The sequence below is a fragment of the Amblyomma maculatum genome, chromosome 4 (assembly GCF_055883805.1).
Source record: "Amblyomma maculatum isolate TAMU_Amacu chromosome 4, ASM5588380v1, whole genome shotgun sequence".
NCBI lineage: Eukaryota > Metazoa > Arthropoda > Arachnida > Ixodida > Ixodidae > Amblyomma > Amblyomma maculatum.
The window spans coordinates 142069648-142079993 of record NC_139347.1 but is presented as its reverse complement, the minus strand read 5'-3'; the positions used below and the strand labels follow the sequence as shown (position 1 = coordinate 142079993).

General features: G+C 47.9%; 1 pseudogene; it reads right to left on the bottom strand.

The window, feature by feature from the left end:
- Positions 1-1750: 1750 nt before the first annotated feature.
- On the bottom strand, positions 1751-3176 carry LOC146193212 (uncharacterized; annotated as a pseudogene).
- Positions 3177-10346: the final 7170 nt, after the last annotated feature.

Sequence of the window (10346 nt, the reverse complement as noted above, 5' to 3'; positions counted from 1 at the left end):
TTTCTTTTTCTTCCTTCTTCCTAAAGCCACAACAACAATATTTGAGGCGGGGGGAGGATGTGGTGAAAGGTGGCTGTTCCTGGCCCCACGCGTCTAGGACGGCAGGTCAACGCCGCTTGCGGTGGCTAGCCAGCCGCCGAATTTTTATATTTTGTGGGCAGTCATTGCAACCGCCACCACTTAGGTGGTGGACGACGGCTGTTGCGGCGCGTCTTTTTCTCCCTTTATCTTTTCTTCCCTCTCTATTTTCTCTCTTCTGTACGCACGATGCCGCGGATGTGGCTAAGCTACAAAGCCAGTAGTAGGCCCGTGCATTTTCATATCCTTTTTCCTACAGCCACGACAACACAACCTTTGAGGCGGGCTGCTCCGAGCCCCATGGGGCTGGGACGGTAGGCCAACGCCGCTTGCGGCCGGGGCTAGCCTGCCACTAATTTTTATCTGTTGTTGGCTGTCATTGCACCCGCCACCGCTTAGGTGGTGGATGACGGCGGTTGCGGCGCACGTATTTCTCTCCCTCTTCTTTCTTTCTTTCTTTCTTTCTTTCTTTCTTTCTTTCTTTCTTTCTTTCTTTCTTTCTTTCTTTCTTTCTTTCTTTCTTTCTTTCTTTTTCTCTTTCTTTCTTTCTTTCTTTCTTTCTTTCTTTTTCTCTTTTTCTCTTTTTTTCTTTTTTTCTTTTTTTCTTTCTTTCTTTCTTTCTTTCTTTCTTTCTTTCTTTCTTTCTTTCTTTCTTTCTTTCTTTCTTCTGTCCAGACGAGGCAGTGGAGGTGGCTCAGCTACAAGGCCAGTAGCAGGCCCGTGTATTTTCTTTTCCTTCTTCCTATAGCCACAACACCACCTTTGAGGCCTTCTATATCTCCACGCGCTACATTATTACATTCCTTCATTCAGTACATTCATCGGATGACTGTGCTATACTTAGATAGGCATTTTAGCACGTGAATAAGGTCATACTTTTTTTTCAGCTGTCGATATCTTCTCCATGTGCCTCTTGGCTCCAAGAAGACACGCAACCCTGTCCGCCATTATTCGAAACTGCGTTTTATTTTAGCAACACGGCAAGGTGCGCCACTCGCGTTGGCCGAATTGAAGCTAAGGCCATTCAATCTTATTTAAGTAAGGACGCTCCGCGGACACTGAATGACAGATGCTATCAATGACAAGCTAGCGAATGGTTTGCTTGGCATGAACCCCATATAATGCTGCGGTACTCTTCTACTTTATACCTGGATATTGATACATCAATTGAGAAGTACATCTCCACTTGGATGCTGTATTCAGTGCAATCGGAAGTGGTGTATAAGAATATAAGGCACATCTATATATAACGGAAGACACGTGGCACTAACAAAGACGTAGAAACCAGTGCGCAAAGCGTTCATCGTTCCCAGCATTCGACGCGCCTGAATATTCCTGCAGCATTCTAGTGAATACTTTGTCTCTCTATCTTCTATGAGCAGTCGCGCATAGGAAGCATGTTGACAAAAACACAATCTTGAATTTTAATAACGGACCTCCACACTTTTCAAACGCCGTCAAGGCGTTTATATTGAGTGCGTTTATATGCTTGTATTTCTTTGTTTTTCCCACCCTGCTATGATCTGTACCAGATCGCAGTACCTATAAATAAATAAATAAGGATGACAGGTAGGTAGGTAGCAACTTTTATGATTAAAAAAAAGAACCAAGTGAGGGGGGGGGGGGTAAAGGGAAGTGAGGGAGCAGGACGACGATGGGCCCTCAGGCCGCTCTAGATGGCCGGGCACTTTTGAGCTTCGGCGACCCCTCGGGCCCAGCTCACTGTCAGAAGCTGTACCTCCGGCAGAGAGCTGCGCAGAGCAGCCTCCCATCGCTCCTGATGTCTTGGCCCCTGCCACGGGGGCTTGAGTTTGATCGGGCAGTTCAGGAAGACGTTAGTAAAGTCGGCTCTGGTGCTAGGACACAAGTGGCAGTGAGGAGAGGTTTCGCCACGGTTTATAATAGAGAGAAGGAAAGGGGTCATGACTGTGGCTGTCTGAAGTCTGCGCCAGAAAGCTTGGTCGCTTTTGGGATGAGATTTATGCGGAGGAGGGTACAGCAGGCGACAAGTTCTATAAAATACGGTGAGGTCGTGGTAGTTAAGAAGCCGATCTCTGGCACTGCGAGACGAAGGCACCAGGTCGCTCTCAGCCCGGTCGACGAGTGCTCGGGCTTGGGAGTGAGCGGCCGTGTTGCCTGGGTGTTCGCTATGCGCAGGGACCCAGAGGAGGGTGATGAGGTGATTCGGCGGAGGGGATGATGCTAGAATGTTTGCGGCCGGGGAGTGGATTTTGCGATGGGCATAATTAGTAATTGCTGTTTTGGAGTCCGAGAAGATATACTCAGCAGAGGAGTCTGTGATTGCTAGGGCAATTGCTGCTTCCTCAGCTTGCAGGGAATCCTGCAAATTTGGAATGGACGCACTGACTATCGTGTTGTGGAATCCATCCACGACGGCTAATGCGAAAGCTGGCCGGTTTGAATATTCGGCCGCGTCTACGTAAACTGCCGGAGCGCCAGGAGGGTAGTGCTTGTGCAAAGCCTTGGCTCTAGCTTTCCTTCTCTCACGATTATGCTCCGGGTGGGTATTTTTGGGAAGAGGCGGAATGTAAAGATTGTTGCTAACAGCGGTGGGAGGATTGCGCGTGGCCGAGGTATGACCGGGTAGGTTTATCCCAATTCGGCGCAGAAGAATTTGGCCGGTTTCGGTATGTGAGGGTCAGTGGTACTTACTAATGAGGTGAGCTTCTACCAGCTCTCCTAAGGTGTTGTGAACCCCTAGTTGAAGTAGTTTTTCAGTAGGCGTTGATTTAGGGAGGAGGAGAGTGCTTTTGTAAGCTGTGCGGATAAGTGTTGAGTGGCTCGGTCTCCGTGGGTGTGAGGTAGAGGTAAGGGATGGAGTAGGTGATCCTGCATAGGCAAAATGCTTGAATGAGGCGACGTGTGTCTGCTTCCCTCATGCCGCGGTGGCGATTGGCGATACGCTTAATTAGTGAGGCTGTATTCAAAATGGCAGCACGAATTAATTTTATGGTCTCGGCGTTGGAGCCGTTGTCAGAAATACTGAGACCTAAAATTTTGATTCTATTGACCCTGAGGATGGGGGTGTCATTTAATGTGACTTGAATATTAGGGGGGTTCCGTTCTTTTAGGTCCATGACTATTAGCTCAGATTTAGCTGCCGAGCAGCTTAGACCAATGCTGCGTGCATGCGTAGCAACAGTGTCAGCGGCCAGCTGAAGTTTGGATTCTATTCCGCCATGGTTGCTAGTATTGACCCAGATGGTGATGTCATCCGGTTACCGCTTACAAGGAGTGGTAGATGGAAGGAATTTTGTCAAGTTCCCTCGCTAATGGGATAAGAGTAATGTTAAAAAGAAATGGGGACAAAACTGCTCCCTGGGGCGTTCCCTTACTGCCTAGCGTGAAAGGGCAAGTTGTTACTGTGCCTAATTGTAGGCAGACGGATCGGTTTGCTGAGAAAGGCAGCAACATAGTCATGCGTGCGAGAGCCCACGTTTAGGTTGCTCAGTGATTGTAAAATGGAGGAGTGGGCAACATTATCAAAGGCCTTCGTCAGGTCCAATGCAAGGATAGCTCTGGTGATGTGAGGGAAACGGGATTGAGCACATCCTCCTTAAGTTGTAACATGACGTCTTGAGTTGACAGGCCCGCGCGGAAGCCAAGCATGGTGGTGGGGAAGAGCTGGTTTTGCTCCATGTAGCGGTTAAGTCGATTTAGGATTACGTGCTCCATGACTTTACCTGTGCAGGAGGTGAGAGAGATTGGTCTCAGATTCTTAAGGTCTAAAGGTTTGTTAGGTTTTGGTATGAAAGTTACCTTGGCTGATTTCCATTCCGGGGGCAGCGTGCCCTGGTCCCAGTGTTGATTCATGTACCTAGTGAGAGAGGCTAATGATTTGGCGTTTAAATTTCGTAGCGCTTTTTTAGTTACTCCATCAAGACCTGGTGCGGACGTGGTGCGGAGCCTACCCAGGGCAGCCCATACCTCCGCCTCTGTGATGGGAGCGTCCAAGTCTGAATTGGGGGTTCCTTTGTAAGCCGGTAATGGTTCCTGCTTTAAGTCGGGGAAGTATGTGGCTTTAAGAGCTGCTTCCAAATCCAAATCCACTTTATTTCCAACCTAAAAGTTGGGGGCCCCCAGGGAAAGAGCTGTCAGAGACAGCTTGACTGGGCCCTGGGGGCCTACAGGCAGCATCTCGCAGAGGATTTCACAACACAGTCAAAAATGGATATGTACATGAGATCAAAATCAAAATAATTATACACACATCAAATATCAGAAATGAACATGAACATCACAGTATTTATTTATTGCCTGATCATAAAATTTGTTAATTCGTGTCTAAATGTGTTAAGCGGGGCAGTAAAGTCAATATGTGCTTTAAGTTTATTATAAAGTGATGGTATGCGGTAGTCAAGAGTGGCCCGGCCATAATTTCTTCGTGTATGTGGCACTGGCGTGAGTTCCCTGCGTAAGCTGTAAGCATGCAAGGGACGGTGCGTATCATTGGGAAGGTTACGCAATGTCTTTCCCCTGTTTCTGCGCCTCGTGCAGTAGTTTGGTGATTTGTTTATTATTTTCTGACCGTGAGGAACATGGGTTTAGCATATGGCGGAGGAGGGACCACGAGTTCTTCATGTGTAGAGTGCCGTCTAATCGGTTACATAACTGATTCCATTGTTGTGACGAGAGCTCGACCGCGTGTTCGGTGATGAGCTGGAGCGTTTGCGCCATTTTCCGTTTTAATTTGCGATTATATTTTTGCCTGAGCCATCGTTTCTCTAAATTCTGATAGGCCTCCCAGAGGTGGAGTAGTCTGCTGCCAACTGGATCGCCAATATGTTCTGCCGGGGCCAATTTTTCGCTGAGGGATACATCCCGTAGGAGCTTGGAAGCCCAGTCTATATAGTCATGAATTTCTTGTGCCGGGTTTTGGTCTCTAATTTTGCTGAACTTGCCCCAGTCTACAATAGGTTTAAGGCGAAACTGAGGCCGTAGACTAGCAGACGGCAGCGTAACTGTTAGGATGTAATGATCGCTGCCGAGGTTGATTCCCGTGTGAGTCCAGTTAGCCTGACGGACGTTCTTAGTAAAAGTAAGGTCTGGGCTGGTATTTCTGCTGACACTGTTGCCAATGCGTGTGGCTAGTGCACAGTCAGTGACTAGGGAGCACCTATTTTGCTGAATGTACTGAGATAGGTTGGTGCCCTTGCGAGTGTTCTTATTATATCCCCAGTCTACGTGTGGCGCATTAAAATCACCCGTTACTATAGGAGCGGAGCCTGCTATTTGGATGGCCCCGTCAACTGCTTCAAATACAGCAGTAAGGTTATCTCTAGGATGAGAACAGATATTTAAAATGAAATATGAGAGTTGTCTTTTACGATGGGGGAGGAGTTCGAGTGCAGTCGGAAAAGAGGTCGGACAGATCGTGAGCTACATACACGCTATTTCTCTGGATATATGTGGTAACCCACGGGGAAGTAGAATGGGAATGTATAGTCTGATAGCTTAGAAGCTTGCATGCCTTTAAAGGCTCTTGTATGCAGATGACATCTGGGGAAGGTGTAGTGTGCTGTATGTATAGCGAGAGATCGTCTCTCTTCCGTTGCAACCCGCGGCAGTTCCGTTGTCATATGCAGAGTGAAGAGGGGGAGGAGGAGGCAAGGGCGCAAGGGGGGGGGGGGTTATTGCTGGGAAGGCGCTTGAGAGGGGGAGGATTGTGGCAGGGCGTCCAAGAGGGAGAGCCGAGCAACTAGCATGTCGAGAATATTCTCTATCTTGGTAAAGCGTTCTGCGATTTGGGTAAAGCCTAAATCAACCTTTTGTCTAAGCCCCCTGTGCTCTTTTTGGATTTGTTGAAATGCGCATTTGGGGTCTTGTCAGCTGAATCGGGCCGTTGTGTCCTCTTCTTTTTCGCGGGCTGGGGGGAGGATTCTATGGGATCGCTCTCTGATTGGTCTGCTATATCTGACTCCGAGGTGGAGAGGGCGATAGTAAGGGACGGAGGAGGTTTAGGAGTATGTGCTGTGAGTTTATTTAAGTGTTCCAGTACCAGAGCCAACTGTTGTTTTAATTCCTGATTCTCTCTAGTTAGACGTTCGATAGTTTCCTGAGTTTTAGAATTTTCTTTTGATTCAGATGGGGTTCTAGTGGAGCGGGAGGCTTGCTCTGCCCAGCTCACCTTTTGGTACTGGGTCCCAGTGTCCCGGCTTTGGGATCCAGTTCGTCTAGGACTTCTGCTCCTGTTGCGATGGTGGCCGTCTTCGATTCTTGGGAAGGACTCCTTCTTGAGGTTGAACTCCGGCTGCGGATGCGCCTGTCGTGGACGGGAGGGACTATAGCGGCGTTGTAGCGTTTCTTGCAGGCCCTATCGCCCGTCATCTGGGCGCCCCCACAGACCACGCACGTCGGAATGCAGGGGAGGTCCGCTTGGTGCTTCTGTCCACAGCCTGGGCAGGTGAGGCGATTCGACAAAGGGCACACATCGCGTCTGTGGCCGATTAGCCTGCCGTTCAGGCAGGCCTCCACTTTGGGGCGGAAGGGTAATACTGCGTAAAGGACGCCAAACATTTTCACCGATGGCGGAAGTTCTTCAGCCTTGAAGTGAATGAGCACAGAACGCGAGGTTCGCCCCATGTCCCTGGCCTGGACAATCGGTAAGAGAGGATTCGCCCGGCGTAGTTCTCTGAGCAAGTCCTGCGGCGACTCACCGTTCCAGGCACGGTAGATGATTCCTGGCCGTGCCCCGTCCGGAGGAGCTACGTATGCCTGGAACATAAGTTTGCTGCCACGAAGTGTGAGTTGTCTGATTTTGGCATAATTGGCAACTCGGTCTGCGCAAGAAGTTGCCACTGTGAAAATATTCTTGACCAGGTTGGTACATATGAGGTCCTCCTTGGCAACAGTAGGCTGCAATCCGCTGCCGGCGACAACAGCCGCCCGTGGTTCTCCCTCGTTGTATTGGACTAGACTGACACCCGCATTAGGGCGGAACACAATCTTGAAGTCGTCAACCGGCAGCCGCGGCAGCGGCCTTGTACGGAGGCGCAGCTGTCTCGTGGACATTTGAGGGAACGCTTGCCGCGGACGCCGCTTTGCTTGCGTGCGTTACATCAGCTGAGGCAGCTTCGCTTGCCTGCCTCTCGTCGGGTTTCTCAGATTGCTGTCCAGGCAAGCTTTTTCAAGCATTGAGGACTTCAGTCCATTCTGCCGGATTGAATTCTGCGGCGGGAAGATACTGGCCGCTCACGGTGTACTCCATCTGGGTGTTGAAGAGGCGCGTTCGTACGCGAGCCCTACGCCGGTGCAGATGGCGTTAGGGCTAGCGAGGCGGCATGTAGCCACGCAGCCGGAGTAGAAGTTCTTGAAGTTCCGGAAAAAAGTAGAGGTCCAAGGCACTCACGAGCAGCCACGGCGAGGTGTCAGCGTTCCATGGAAACCACTTTCGCACCAGAAGAGCAGTTTTAGTTCTTGAAAAAACTGTGGAATGAGGAGCCCATGCGAGGCACGTCTGCCTTGCTCGGCCCCCTAGCGGCGAAATCCTCAAGGATGACATGAATGGAAGCGACTCGTACCTATACCGAGGTGGCTTAGCGGTTATGGCGTTCGATTGCATAGCCTAGAGACACGGGTTCGATCCCGTCTCTGTAGAAGCGATGTGCAAGGCGCCTGTGTACAGGGCGATGTCATTGCACGAAAGATTCTCAGGAGGCAGAAATGAACAAAAATATGTGGGACCATTTGGATCACTAATGTGTAATGAGGCGGTAGCCATTTTTTTCGTGCTGGTCCGCAGCCCTCCAATACAGCGGCTCTTCTTTCCCTACCACCTTCCCCTTTTCCTTACGCCTCGGTTTAGGAATCCGCGGAGCATTTGCGGATAATTGTGACAGATACTGCGCCTTTTATTTCTTGTAAACCAATTTGAAACGCCGCTGATACCTGCTGTACTGCGTCTGCTTCTGTATACTGTGGAGTGCGGCGTTCGAGGAAGCGGCAAGTGAAAGCGCCGCACGGACGCCTGGAACGGCGCATGGGCGCCTGGCTGGGTCATCTTGGTATATGCGTGAATCGCCTGGTGACGTCATAGTTAGTCATCTCTCGTTATGATCATCACTTTCCTCCTCATCAACTACCACCTTCATTATCGGGCACTAGCACTAACTAGCGGCGGCGGACCCCATGGCAACGACGCTGGCATGGCTATAGACGCAGAGAACTAAGATACGTTTCTCACGCATACCCGGCGTGGCTGGCTCTCAGGATGATTGACAGCTATAGCATAACCGAACACAGGCAGTATGAGTCATTAAAGGCTTTAGCCCTGATATTCCAATATGAAAACCATTCGATGTTTTTTGGAAAGATAAACCCCGTACATTATATAGCGTACACGTACCTCAAACCAAAAATAAGCAGGCGAATATATATATATATATATATATATATATATATATATATATATATATATATATATATATATATATATATATATATATATATATATATATATATATATATCGTGCAGATAATTGAAAGGGAAATTAAGAGCTCGTTATTACCGAGATATTACGAAATACCAACAACCAAACATAAAACAAAATCCCCCAAGTTTGCCTTAGACTCGTAGACTGTCAGCTGCTTTAACTCTCTCTCTCTCTCTCTCTATATATATATATATATATATATATATATATATATATATATATATATATATAAATATACTAGGTAAATGGTATAAATATTAGGTAAAATCCTCCCAGGGAAATTGGGGGGATTTTTGTTTGGTTGTTGATATTTGGTATTAACTCGGCAATAACGAGCCCTTAATTTCCCTTTCAACTATCTGCACATTATATATATATATATATATATATATATATATATATATATATATATATATATATATATATATATATATATATATATATATATATATATATATATATATATATAAAGTTTGGCATGCTTACTTTTGGTTTGAGGTACGTGTACGCTATAGAATGTGCGGGGTTTATCTTCCCAAAAACATCGGATGATTGTCGTATTGGAATATTAGGGCTACTAGCCCGGAAACAAGAGAAACTAGCCTGCAGACAAATTTTTTGTTTTGCAATTACTTAATTTGCTAATTACGTTAATTTTTTTATTTTACTAAATATTCACCTTAAACCAAAAATGTTAATTCCCCGCAGGGAGACCTGTTAAAGCAGATGTTTGTGTGTTTTGTGCGACACCACAGACCCCGAGCACCCACGCTTAGCCGTGCGTGATATCGTCGTGTGTACGGAAAAAGGGATTCTGGTGGTTGAGCCGATGCCGAGTGTTTGGACCTTTAAGGCCCCTTGGCAGAGGCAACCCGCCACTTTGGCCCACGCTTCCCATAGACGGCACCTCCAGCCTGACCCAACCGGGGGAAACCGGAGTAGCCCTTTCCTATCCTCTCCTACATCTTTAGCTTTTCTATCTTCTATCTTACAACTATCCTGTCTCCTCTTCCTTTCCTGCTTTTACCATTTTTCCTGGCGGATAGGGTACCCCTGTGCTAACCACCCTGCGTTACGCCATATTTGGGTATAATCGGGATGTACGGCTGACGTGGGCAGGACTGCCTTGCACGTTCACGCTCTGTCCCCTCGTTCGACTCCATGGTGGGTGGCCGCCACCCTGGCCGAACAACAAACTTACCGTTATAGCTTCGAAATTCTCTAAACCTGATCGCCCCGACAAACGGAGGCGGACCGAAGTTACAGCAGAATTCCTTAGAAAACCAAAGAAAAGCTGTGCTAAGTTCTGTCATTCACTCCAAACTTGAAGAAAAACCAGCCCGAACATTGTCCCCATTTTTAATATAAAATTTTTCAACAAATGCCATAGGCCCAAAGTATCATCATCATCATCATCAACCTGACTATACCCACTGCAGGGCGAAGGCCTCTCTCATATTTCTCCAATTAACCCGGTTCTGTGCTAGCTGCATCCACTTGACGCCTGCTAACTTAACCTCATCCGCCCACCTAACTTTCTGCCGCCCCTTGCTACGCTTTCCTTTCATTGGAATCCAGTTCGTTACCCTAAGCGACCATCGGTTATCCTCTCTTTGCACTACATGTCCTGCCCATGTCTATTTCTCCTTCTTAATTTCCGCTAGAATGTCGGTAACGAGTTATTTCTCTGGCCCACTCTGCACGCTTCCTATCTCTTAATTACCCCTACCATTTTTCTCTTCATAGCCCCTCTGCGTTGTTCTCAAGTAGAGCCCAAAGTATAAAGTGTCTAAAACAGCAAATGGAGACCTGCTT